Below are 14,314 nucleotides of genomic sequence, written 5' to 3'. Positions count from 1 at the left end.
GTGGGATGTACCTTGGCCAATAAAGGACAAACTGTTAACTATGACCTCGCAAAAAAGAGAACAAAGAATTGATAGAAATGTAGCTGTGTAACCACAGGGAAGTCACTTAACCTTTCTATGCTTCTGTTTCCTTATCTGTAAAAAGAGTTTAATAATAACATCTACCTCCCAGGAATGCTGCAAGAATCAAATGAGAAAATACATGCAAAGCACTTTGCAAATCCTAAAGCATAATATAAATATTTGCTATCATTAAATGTTGAGCTTGAGATGTCTATTAATACATCTAATTGGAAATGTCCAGTGGATAGTCCATAATGCAGGATTGGAAATTAGGAAAGAGAACTGGACTAGGCATATAGTTCAGGGAGTAATCTCCATAACGCTGATAAATGAACCCATGACAGCTCATGAGATTAAAAATTGATGTGGTATACAACAGGGGTTCTTAACAATTTTTGTTTAATAGACCATTTGACAATCTGGTAAAGCCTGTGGATCCCTTCTCAGATTTAACGTTTTGAAATGCAAAAATAAAGTACATAGAATCACAAAGGAAACCCATTATATTAAAATAGTTGTCATTTTTTTTAAAAGTCCACAGATCCCAAATTAAAAACCCCTGACTTCTATAGAGAAGAGACCCAGGAACAACACTTAAGGTATAAATCTACAACTACAAGGTAGAATATGGATGATGATCTAGTAAAGAATGAGGGAGTATTCAGACAGGCACAAGAAGAATTAAGAAGGAAAGTGGCATGAAAAGAGTTGTCTTGGAGGAGATGTAAATAATTTCAAGTGCTACAAATAAGTTAAGAAGGAGAAGGACTGAGAAAAGTCCATTAGAGTTGCCAATTGGATGATCAATAGGAACTTTGAAGAGAGCACTTTTCCTTCAGTGATAATGCCAGAAGCCAGAAGGCTAAGGGCCTGAGAAGTGAAGGTTAGAAATGCAGATTGCCAGTTTGTCTATGAAAGGGAGAAGAGGTATAGTTGACAACTAGCTCACCGGTCAAGTGACAATATTTTTAAGGATGGGGGAGATCTTCATAGAAGGTCAGCTGATTCTTCTACAGAGGAATGAGTACAGAGAAATGACTTTCATGATCTTCAGCCCTATTAAACAAATCAAGAATGCTCAGTGGCTAGTGGGAACTTAGCACTTAATTTTCAAGCCATAGCCTTTAAAATGCAGTCAACTGCAATGTTTTTCAAACATTGGCAACACATCATCTTTCCAAATTTTAAAAAATATTTATCTTCTTAAATCAGCAACTTGATTGGTGAAATCAAAAGCTCTCCAAATCTAAGCAAATATTTGCTTGTCTTGAGGGAAGGAGTGAGTAGGGTTTGGAGAGACAAGTTAACTTTGATGAATATGAGGGAATATAATCTATTCCCCCAGAAGTGTGGAGTAGGAGAGGAGTTAATCAAAGAAACAGGATGAACAAGTTGGAAGGGCAGAAAATTAACAGGATAATTTCACTATTTTCTTTGAAAGTGTTGTGAATTCCAGGATTAATCCTAATTCCTGAAGTACTTTCCAAAGTTAAAAAAAAATAAGTGATTTTTAAGTTATCTGTGCTATTGTTCCATTCTAATAATCAAAGTAAGCATTGACTCAGTCTGAAACCTAAAAAACATATCACCTTCGGTTAACATAACATTGGCCACAGGAACCACAGAAGGAGAGAAGGTGCAAGATACTCCCAAGTGCAAGGGTAACCATTACTGGCACCACATACAAAGGGGTTAAAGATCCCATATAAAGTGGGAAGTGCTAAAAAGGAAAAAAGAAACTTGCTGCTGCAAGAACAATTTCCTACAATATCCTCTAGAATATGGATTTATTAACATTATTTATTTAATGTTAAATATAATTTTACAACTGTAAAAAATCACTACCACGGAGAGTTTAGAATACAAATATATAAGCTTCTAGATGTGCTGGAAAAAATTAAGGCTGGAGACTGGATCTGTGACTTCTTCAGTAAGAGATCTCTTACATAATTAAAAAAAACCAGTGAAAATCAGCACTATCTCTGCAATTTATAGTTTTAGAGAGTTGTCTCCAGCACTGAGAAACAAAATGACCTGTCCAGGGTCACACAGTATGTGTCAGAGGTATCACTTGAATTCAGGTTGTCTTCCGGGGTATGAGGCCACATTTCTATTATGCCATACTGAATTTCCAAAAAAAAATACTGTGCTTTATTTTAAATAAACTTTATATACATGAATCTATAATGCTACATATATATCCCAGAAATAGACAATAAAAGGATTATAGGCTGTTACTAAAAGATTTATACAGCAAATTTCTGCAGTTGCAATGGAACATTAGCTCTAATCTGATGGCAGTCTCAAAACTCACAAAACTACTACTATTGCCTAATATTGCTATCACTGGCCTCATACTTGACACCTATAAATATTTTAAACAATAGGGCAGGGTAAAAGCCTTTCTCGTATACAAATGCATATTGAACTGATAAAGTATGATGCTTTCTGGAGAATCAAAAGCTAATAGAAAGTGAACAAAAGGTAGTAAATCTAAAATGAACTTCTTAAACTCCAGATAAAATGATTTTTAGGTCATCCTATAAGCAGGGTACTATGAAAATCTCAAGCTGTCATTTGAGTAATCTTTTTAAAATCAATATCTGTTGGGCTTATCATATAGATAGATAGAGACTCCAAAGTGCTGATTTTTTTTAATGAGAGAAAAGCATGTTTTTCAAATGAAAATATTGCTTACTTTTGTTTCTATAAAATGTCTAGCAAGATGTATTTTCACAGGCTCAGGCCATCTTCTAAACATACTTGAAAAAAATAAGACCTCAAAACTGAAAATTTAGCTAATTTCTGACCCAATTTAGCTACTCCAGCAATTATTGCTCTCAAGTATCAAGTTCTATCAGTTGGACATTCTTAACTAAAGAGAAAGAAAAATTACTGATCTGAAAATATCATCAAATTATACTACATTATAACATTAGATAAAATACCTTTGCTAAATTATTAATTAGCATGAAAGTGTGTATATGAATAAAACTGGAAATGTTGATATGAAATGTATTATTCATTCATTCAAGTTTTCAGAATATGCTAGATTTACATGCATTATGGCCACTCTCAGCCAACTTCATGCCACTCTCTGACTTGCCTCAAAACCTCAACTCAATCCAACAATCCTGCGTCTACTTTGGGCACTGGGCTTGTGGCTAGCAAGCATTTGCCATAACATGCCTAACCTCGACAAGCTACATTACTGGTGCTATTCTCCAGTTATTTTCATACCACGCTCCAGCTTCCACTTCGACCTGGCATAATGAAATTGGCCCCTTCTAATTGTTTAGTATTTAGTATAATAATCACAGCCCAGCCCCACCATAATGCTGTTGTTCTCTGGCTATCTTCGTGCCATGCTGCCAAGTATGTTGCCTCCCACCTCTCTCTCACCCATCCCCCACCCCCTAACTACTTATGGGAACAATAACCAAATCCATACTACTATTACAGGAAAGACCTTGGTGTCAATGTGCTGACCTATGAGTCCACTTACCATTTCTGTGACACACTTCCCTGGCCACCACTCCTATTTGTGTTATTTTCCCTAGTAGAATGTAATCTCCATAAGGACAGAGACTGTCCATTTGTTTTTTTTATCTCTAGTCCTTAATATAGTGTCTGACACACTTTAAGTGTTTAATAAATGCTTTTTTATTCATTCACTCATTTATTCAAATTATAAAACTTCTATAGAAATACATGAGATATATAAATCCAAATATATTATCAAATGAATAACTAGCCTGAAATGATAGAATAACTTTCAAGGGAGACATAAAGAACTGCTGAATATTTGACACTGTCGACGTGAAAACTCTGTGTAAGTCTCTTCAAACACATATATTTAGAGTGTTGAAATTTATTATGGTAACACATAAGAGATGTGTTAGCTGTAAGTAGGTTACAGCAAAATGTAAATAATAAATTGCACCAGTTAAAGGTTTTAAAGAAGAGCCATACAATAGAGAGATATATGACCGTAAAAAGAGATGGTTCCAGTCAAGCAGAGGGAGTGATAACTGATAGAATAACTTGGGTACTCCACTTGTATCCATCTAACAGCAAGAGATCTAGAAGAAATGTCTCTTCTTATTGAGTAGATGCCACCATTGAAGACTCACAGGACAACATGGACAAGATTCACATGGAATGAGAAGGCATGAAGAAATTGCCATCAGTACTGTTAAGACAATGTTTAGGCATTAACAAGATCACGTATTTGTAAACAGATTCCAACAATCCCTTTCAGCATATATACATAATCATGAGAATGAAGATAGGGAATTCAATCTATTATTTAATAAATGTCTAATATAGCCCTTGATCTGGAATTCTAAATCTATATCGCTATGTTATACAAGATTAAGTATTGTGTTTGGTACTAATGATACAAAGATGAAAAACAAGTCATTTCTTGCAAGGACTTTACAAACTAATAAGTTGAATAAGACCTTTATAAAAATGTACTTCAATTGGATAAATATTATTAAGAGCCTACTGGCGGAAGGCATACTAGAGCAGTGCAATAGGGTAGTGGATAGAAATCTGGGCTTAGAGTCAGAAAGATTAGGTTCAAATCTATCTCTGACACACTCTGGCTGTGGAATCCTAAGCACGTTGCCTACAAGGAACTCCTTAAGACTCTAAGACTAAGTTGGTAAATAAGTACAAATCTAAATTGATGGAGGGAAATTTCTCACTGAGAGTTACTTATATCAAGGAAATCACAGGTCCAGTCCCACCCACTTGTTTTGGAGAACAGAGATAATGTTCAAGGATTTATAAGTATATGAAAGGTACTATAAAATAAGTATGATACAAGTTAGGATGTAATAAGCTCAAAAAGAAAAACTTGGACAAAATACTGTAAGAAAAAATGAGGAAAGAACAGATAATTTTTCACTTTGGTGATCTAGGAAAGCTTTAGAGGTGGCATCAAGTTAGGGCCCTGAAGAAAGAGGAGTTGAATAGACAGGAATCTGGAGGAAGAGTGTTGAATGTGTCTCCTCCATCTTTAAACAATATAAAAAAATACAACAATCCTGTAATCATGCCATTCCCTCATGCAATCATCTTATATATCTTCTGCCTTTCACAGATAATCCTAGAAAAGATCATCAACTCTCCATTTCTACTTTGTATTCCCATATTTTTGTTAATTCTGGCAATCTGGCTTGAACTCCACCACTTGATTGAAACTGCTCTCTCTAAAGTTATTAATAATCCTGTGATTGCTGAATTCAAAAACCTTGTTTCTGACTTCATACTACATGACCTCTCTGTAGCTTCCTGATCTATCGACTACCTTTGGTAACACCACATGCTCTCTGGTGCTCCACCTACTTGACCTTTACCAGTCTCCTTTGTTGGATCATCATCTGGCTCCTATCTTCTAGGGCTATGTTGTGGGCCTTCTCTTTCCTTTACATTCTCTCCCTTGGTGATATCATCACTGCCTGGATCCAATTGTCCTTTGTGTCCATATGATTCTATGTGGCCAGGTCAATAAAATTTTAATGGTTATACTATTTCTCATAATGTCTGATACCTTTAATTCCATGTGCTTGTTAATAACATATATAAGGATATGTTTGTTATTTAGGATTTTTGCAAGTGAAAGTGATAACCTTCTGTGAAAGTAAAAGAGTGGAGTTTGTTTGCTAGAGAATATATACATGAACAGGTAAATTGAGGCCTTTCTCTCTTGACTTTTGAAATTCTTGTGAAAGTTCCCTACCCTGACCCCTATCTATGTCAGAATATAAGAGGAAAAAGTGTTACTTTTTAAATTAAAGGCAATATTGTTCTTCCTTTAGAACTAAACCAAGACTTGACCTAATAGTCAAGAAGGTAGACACAAGGAAAATTCTTCAGTATATGTTGCCTTCTACTTACCTATATGATTTCACTGTTCTGCCTTACATTCCTAAACTATTTGGGGGGAAAAACTAGGCTAGGCTCAGTTCAAGTAAAGAAGTCTTTTGTCATTCTTATTCTTCTATATAATACATGTCACAGCCCTAAGCAAAGTCAAGAAAGATGAACCCCTGATTCCTACCCATCCTATTCAGCCAATCACTTGTCTTGGAATCGCAGAAACTAGAAAAAATGAAATATATCTTTCATGTATCAGAGATGGGACATTGTATAAAAAGGAAGAACTTATGAAATATCTTCAGAGGGATTTGAGTTAGTGTACTATCTGCACCCCTAGCCCAACAACTGTTCTGAGTAAGAAGTCTTCTGAGCTGCCCAGTCAGCCAGTTGAAAACCATTTCTGGTACCTCTGAGATCTCTGCAAGTTACCTTACACCCTTTTCCCACCAGTCTCCTGGGAAACTTCCTGTCTAACACTTCCAATATACTTTTTTATCCAATATGAGTCCTTGTGGAAATTGATGACTGTGATATAAAATAAATACATTGATGATATAAAATAAATGGGAGAACCTAATCCATCTTCTTTAACTACTTTTTTTTCAAACTTCAAGAGTAACTGATAATATGGAAGCAAAACAGGACACCAAAATACCACAAAAATAAGCCCTAATTATCCTCCCGAACTCCATTCCCACATTGCAAAATGATTATTGCACATCTCTGCTGGATGCCCTGTATCCATCTCAAATTCAACATATCAAAATGAAACCTCCAAATTCCTCTAAAAAAGGAGCCTCCTCCAAACTTCTCTATTTTTTGTGGATGGTATTGTCAACATCATCCCTCCACCTTTCCTGTATGTTCAACTGTAGTGAAAACGTCTTTCTACCAGCTACTACTATTACATGATATTTCATCTATAACTTTTGTGACTTTGCACAGGTGATCCCCTATGACTGGATGTACTCCTCCCTTTTATAAATCCAGGTTCAGGCTTTAATTATTTTTTTAAAAAATTAAAAGTAAAAAAAAAGGTGCAAAATGATATTAAAAAAACAATTTTATGCTAACACTAAAAATTAAGCCTATTTCACTCTTTATGCCAGAAATTATAAACACTATAATACGGTTTTTCTAAAAAGCTTTGAACTAGTAATTCTTATAATCCTTTGACACTGGCAAGTAGATATTTCCAAATACACCACATAATTTTTTAAAGTGGGTAAAATAAATTACGTTTTCTTTTTTAATTCTGCACTTAAAAAAAAAGAAAAATTAGCACTTCTGCACATAAAGTAGAACAGGAAAAAAGATAATCATATGTAACTGCGAATCTGATATTACACGCAAATTGGTTTTTTAAAGGTACACAATCGATTCATCATGTTACTTTCAAAGCTGCTTTTTTGTCTGTGTTTACTTATAAAGTTCCTTCTGTTCTCCATTATGAATTTTCATTTAAATACTTCAATGTTCCTCTTTTTCCTTTTTGCAACACTACAACCAACCCCTTGTAACCTCCACCCCCAATAAAATGAATTTATATATTTTCTAAGATTGCTCCCTACAATGGTGAGTTCATAGTCAAGACTCATTAAATTTTACCACTTTGGAAGGTTTAAGAATGGTAATCAAACAATAAGATAGCCCTAGCTACTATACTTAAAAGCCTATTATTGTATAGGATGTCAATCTCTCCAGTTCATCCCACTGGGAAGTAAACAAATAGTTTGATGCAGACTAGACTTTAGGCAAGTGCTTTTCAAAAAAGTTTAAAAAATAGGCTTGCTAGGATAAAAGGAAAGAATGGCTCAAGAGAGATGGGAGGCACTTGAGAAGTCTATTGACAAAATTTCAAATGTTTCCAGTGAAGAAAAGAGGGAGCTATTTACAGAGACCAATGTGGTCACAAAAGCACAGCTGCAATAAAAACAAAAATTTAATTTAAAAAAGGCACATTTGGTGAGCTCCAATTTTTAAAAGATATATACAAAGTGATAATAACTGTGCTTATGATAACAATAATAATAACCCCCTCAAAGTCCAAACATCATACACAAAGTAGGGGGATGCTAACCAAAGTAACGTATAATGGAGCACTTTATGAGCCCTGAGACAATTATAATATCAATAAAGGATTCACAGGAACCCTGAAACACTGACAAATTGGGCTGTGTGAAGCAACTGCCCTTAAAATCTTAAAGGACAGACAAAATAGAATAGGGTTACGGATTGATCCTATTCTGAACCATTATGATTCTTAAGCTTAACATGGAGAAGAGTGATGCTGCTTCATGTTCTGATATTAAGAGAAGATAATACACCCCAGAACAAATAAAAAATACTGATACCTCACTCCCTAGAATTGTTTCAGTGTAATGTAGACCACTAATGTTGGCAAACTGTGAAAATGCATGAATACTTTCATTATGCACCAGCATGAAATCATAATAAAATTCCAATATTTTAGAAGTTATAGGTAAGGGCATCATACTGCTTTTTGTCAATGCCTCATATTCACATCACACAACAATATATAGCAGACCAGTTCAGGACAATCATTAGAAATAATTTAATTGCTGTATCAGCAAAATGATGAGTGTTGCCAACATTATGATTAAGTCATAGAAATACATTCTAAAAAAATGAAATAACTTAACCCCCAAATCTAGAATAAATTAAGAGGTGAAACTGAGGAGTCACTAAAAACTTAAGAGGCAAAATTTGAAGAAGCCAAGAGCATTGAAATGCAACCTTGAGAAATTCTACCTATCAACAAAATGGATGACAGAAAATGATACCAATATCTCAAAACAGTTTTGCAAAGGCAATGGACATACTTTTCCTAGAATTCTGAAAAGCATTTGTTGAATTTGAAGGCATTACTCAAACTAACAGAATAACTATACCAAATCAGAGTACTTTTTAAAAGCTGGCATCTGTTATAACTATCACAAATGAACACATTTTCCCCACAATGTTTTCCAGAAAGTGTAAGAATGTTTCAGGACCTGCACACTACAGCATGAGTAGTAGACAAGGTCATAGTAAGAATCATAGGAAGAAAGGTTGCATTATCAAAGAATACTCCCAAAGACAAATGAAACTTCCTACATGTATTATCTCGTCTATGACAATGTGCTTTTCTTAAGAGCAGGAACTCTGGCTTTTTCTGTTTGTATCCCCAGGGCTTAGTATAGTATTTTGTGCCCAGTAAGTTCTTAAATGCTTTTTCATTCATTTCAGTCATTCCTCTACAAAAGTGGAAGGCAGTAAGTGGGGTTGGAAAAGATTTATAATTATTGGTATAAACTCTTTACTTTAGGACATGAAATACAAAGTAAGCACTCTGCCAGCTTCCCCTGATATCCAAGGATGCTCCCATCTTTCTTCAAGAAGGCATAAAATATCTACTATCAGCAGTCTCTCCAAACATAAGCCATTTTTGTGCTTATGTAATGTATATGAAGCATTCACAGCTTGTATTACTAAAAAAAACTATAAATGTTTACAAGAAAACAACATATTGACTGAGGAGCAAAATGGTATGCAAGAATATCCCTGGAATGTGATTATCAATTACAAAATTACTGAACAAGCCACCCAAAACCTTCAAAATATTTATATTGTCTATCAATTACTACAAAGCCCTTGACTCAGTTGGACACTTCTGACTTATTTTTATGCTACAAATATATAAAATAAACTTAAGTACAGTGAAGACATTAGGCTACATGGAAAACTGTTCTCAAAAACAGGCCATCCAGGCAATAGCATTTATTAGGTACATGCCAGGCAGTGATAATGTCAAGAACAACTGATAAAGATAGGATATTTTTCAGGGAAACGGTCTAAGCCTATTATGGTTTTGCCAAGTCTTAAATCCATTACAATATCTACTAAAAAAAGAATCAAGTATGGGCTTCTAAATTATAGAGAAAGTTGAATAAAGTATCATATTAATCATTTGATATACATAGATCACATCAAGCTAGATCGTCACACAGTTACTAAATGAGGGAAGTGTTACAGACCAAGAATATCTGGATTCATAAAGGTATATGACAAAATCACTCATAATATCCCTGAGCATAAGTTAGAGGGATGGAGGCTATAGAAACAAGCCTAGCTAAAGAATGTGGATCTATGTGAATTTGGGAGGCAATCTCTAGAGTTTTGTTCGAAGTCTTGTGTTATTTTTTTAACAATTTAAAAAAATCAAATAGAGGTAGCATGTTAATCAAATCTGCAAATGACATGAATCTTGGAAGCAAATTGGTTTTAAGATATGATTAAGTTCCAAAACTACCTCAATAGACAGATAATGAGAGATGAGCTTAAAGAAATGGAATTATATAGCAATTAATGTAAAGTTCTATATTTAGGTTCAAAAATTTAACTGTACAAATAAGAGAATTGGGGGGGGGAAGTAGCTCAAAAGCATTGTATTTTGAAAAGACTCAAAATTTTAATTAGGTACATTTTCAATATGAGTCAATAGTGGGAAGTAATCTTCCAAAAAAGATATTAAACCTTAAGCATTATTGGATATATGGTACTCTAAAGAGGGAAGTACTGTATTCTGTGTTATCGAGACCATTCACTTAATATTGTTCTGGGTGCCACATTTTAGAGGGTGGAGGTACTATAAGACTGGAGTAAATGTGGAAGAAGGCAACCAGTATGAGATAGAGAATAAAGAATTTGAAAGATTGCCATAAAAAGTATTAGGAATTGATTTATCCCATAGAGGAAACTTGAATTACAATGGGTAGCAGTTACAGGGAGGCAGATTTTTGGCTCGGTATGAGGAAGATCTAACAATTAGAGTAATCCAAAAATCAATGAGTTGCCTCACAAAATAGTGAATTCCCTATCACTGAAAATACTGAAATAGTGGTTGGAAAATACTTTGGGGCATGTCATAAAAGACATGTATGTGCTTAGTAGGACATAAGATTTCACATGAACCTTTCAATGATTATATTAGGTAATAACAGAAAGGCTGTGTGGCAAAATGCAAAGGCAATCTGTACTGTATTACTTTGTATATATTTTGTACTTATCTTACATGGACTTGAAGTCAGAAGACTTGGGCTGGAGTCCCAGCACTAACAACAATCATGTGACCTTAGACAAGTCACTTAACTTCTCTGAGATCAATTTCCTAATCTGTAAAACAGGGAAAATAATAATTTACACTATCTACCTCTCAGGGATGTTGGGGGGAAAGTACTTTGTAAACTGTAAAATGTCATATAAATGTGATGTCAATGTTACTTTCACTATTTAAGTAGTGAATCTCTTAGCTCATGAGAGTAACAATTTTTTTTACCTTAATCAAACTACCTTTATTTCTATTTGCTTCACTCCTCCCTCCTCCATGCTGATGCCCTCCTGTTAATTTTTGAGATTTCAAAGTCTCAGATATAAAATATTGGTGGGACTATATGACTTACAATTAATAATAAAATGTTTGGATTAGCAAAAGGTATTCCTTCTTACCTCCCAAGTAAAAGAATTTTGTTTTCCTCTGAGCTTCTATGGTTTGACTAATGCATTAAAAATATTGCTTAATCAGAATAAAATCCTCTTTGACATTGCTTCAAGTGACTTGCTACATTCAAGTCACTATCTTCCTTCTTGCAAATCTTTTTTCCAAACCCAGTTACTGGTAATACAATGATTTTCATGATATAAACACTAATGCCAATTATAATTAGTACATGTCTAAGATTATGGGCCCTTAGTGCAATCATCAGGTCACAAAAGAAATAAGACCATCATGCCTTAAAAAAGAAAAGTGATTTGTCCTCCCTTGTATAAAAGTTCTGGTAAGGTCTGATGTAAATCTTTCAATGTACATGGAAATAAATCAGATTCATGGAATAACCTATAAAAGATAAAATATTTGTTGTTGACAAGCTCTTTTCATCGAAGAGAAAAATTCAATGAAAATGTTTTGTTTCATTGACTAACCTATTACTCACTAAATATTATTAACCATTCAGAGCACAGGGTGCTTTAGAGATATAAAAGAAGCAAAAAACGAGTGTCCAGCCTCAAGTAATTTACAGTCTAGTTTGGGAAATGAAAACAGGTACAACTAGAGTATAATTACAAAGGAATATATGAAGATATGCCACATATGTGAAAAACTTATTCTAAGTTCTTATGTGACAGAAAAGGAACAATCAGATAAGCATAGGGGCAGGAATGGAAAGCTTCTTGGAAGTGAGTTGTGATTCAAACCTTATACAGAACAGAACTATAGAATCATAGATTTATTAGAGTTAGTTGGAAGGGACCTTAAAGTTAATCTAATCAAATCTCCTCATTCTACAGATAAGAAAGCTCAGTTCCAGAGAGGTGACAAGTGAATTGCTCGTGACCAAATAAAGAGTAAGAAATAGAAATACGATTTGTACTCCAGAGGTAGCATTCTTTCTACTTCAGCAGTAATACTTAAAGTATTTCATCCTAGTTAAAAGAGTAAACATACAAACACCAGAATATTAAGGAAAAATATAAACTTCCTTTTAATTTATATATATGTGTGTGTGTATATATGCATGCATACACACATACACACATTCTTATATACTTGTGGAATTTAGCTTTATCATATAATGGACTTTAATGAGAGGTGGTAGTTATTATGCTAATTTTTGTGTGGCTTTAAATTCCTTTTATTCTTATTGGATTCATACTTTACTATATTTCATTTTAAATATTATCAACTGGAGAAATATGTAGTTTGCCCAAAGGATGAAACAATCATTTTTTTATCCTTTGGAATCTCATCTAAATAAATCCAAGTTTGAAATAAAGAAGTCCATTTTCAATTACAAATTACAAATTCATGAATTTAGATATTTAGAACTATTGGCAAATGCAAATGAAATAATCTACATTTGTTTCAGGAGTGATATCACATATTACAGAAATAACTGGCAAGTTAAAGTGATTATACTTTTCCTCCGATTTATAAAAGGAAACACTAAAAATCAATAATTTAATATATCAAAATATAGCTGATAACCACTTTAAATTTGAAAGTAGGGAAAGGAAAGTTTCAGTCAATGGTTCAGCAACAATAAAGTTAGGGACATCACTGGGAGTGAAGACACTTGAGAATCATGGATCTGAACACCATTTTTGTTACCATATCCTTGCTACTTGTGCCATTAGAAATAAAAAAATCAAGATGGCTGAGTTCTGTGAAGCAGCCAGTAAATCAGTTTCCTCCATTCCCCTTATAAATCAATCAAAAAATGGTTGTAATTTTATACATTACTTTTTTGGGGATTAGTTTTGGGGACTGACTGATATGTTGGTCTGAGATACTACGCATGGTTTGGAATAACAGCTCCAAAAGAAAAATAAAATTAAAGGACATGTATTTCTTGAATTTTCTTAATGATTACACAAGAGAGCCAGGAATGGTAGTACACGCCTGTAATCCCTGCTACTGGGAAGGCGGAGGGGGAGGATCTCTTGCGCTCAGGAGTTCTGAGTAACACTGGACTAAGCTCATTGAGTGTCCATACTAAGTTTGGCCTTAATAGGGTGGGTCTCCAGAAATAGGGTGTCTACCAGGTTGCCTAAGGATGGTGAACTAGCCCAGGTCAGAGCTGGAGAAGATCAAAGTTGCTGTGCCACTCAGAGTGGGATTGGGCTGATGAACAGCCCCTAAACTGGTAGCCTGGAGAGATATGGAAATGAAGCTTTAAAATAAACAAATAATTTTGATAGGATGTAAGCTCCTTAAGAACAAGGTCTATTTCATTATTTCGTTCAGGGTTGAGACACAACAGATTCACAGATAAGTAAAAAAAAATAGGATATATATCAAATAAAAAAAGGGAGATATCACATCTTGAATATAAAACCTCATATAGGCCAGTTTGGCTAGAAAGTAGAGTGCTAAAAGGCGAGTCTCATGTAATCAACTAGGCAGTTGCCGGATTGCAGAGGGCTTTAAAGTCCAAAAAGAGGTGTTTGTATTGTATCCTAAGGCAATAGAGAGCTATAGAAGCTTCCAGTGGAAGAGAATGATACGTTCAGGCCTGTAGTTTAGGAGAATCAACTTTGCAGATAAGTGGAAGAGACAATGAACAGAGTAGGGAAAAGAAGTTGGAAAAAACTATTAGGAGACGATTGTAATAATCAATGTTAGAGGTGATGAAGGAGTGAACAATGGTGGTGATAGTATTACTAGAAAAAAGATGATGGATTTGAGAGATGTTGAGAACAAGAGTTGGCAATCAACTGGATATGACAAGTGCTCTCGATATAACAGTTGAGGATAATTCCTATGTTGTAAACCTGGATGACTGGAAGGATGGTGGTGTCCTCC

At 34.4% G+C, this 14,314-nt stretch overlaps 1 protein-coding gene across 16 annotated transcripts in view; it reads right to left on the bottom strand.

The window, feature by feature from the left end:
• The window catches only part of BAZ2B (bromodomain adjacent to zinc finger domain 2B), a 342,755-nt gene that overhangs the window by 143,651 nt on the left and 184,790 nt on the right, over window positions 1-14,314 (bottom strand). The window lies entirely within an intron of this gene.

This window comes from Vombatus ursinus, unplaced genomic scaffold, assembly GCF_900497805.2.
Source record: "Vombatus ursinus unplaced genomic scaffold, bare-nosed wombat genome assembly UNPS02014779.1, whole genome shotgun sequence".
NCBI lineage: Eukaryota > Metazoa > Chordata > Mammalia > Diprotodontia > Vombatidae > Vombatus > Vombatus ursinus.
This window is presented reverse-complemented; position numbering and strand designations above follow the sequence as displayed.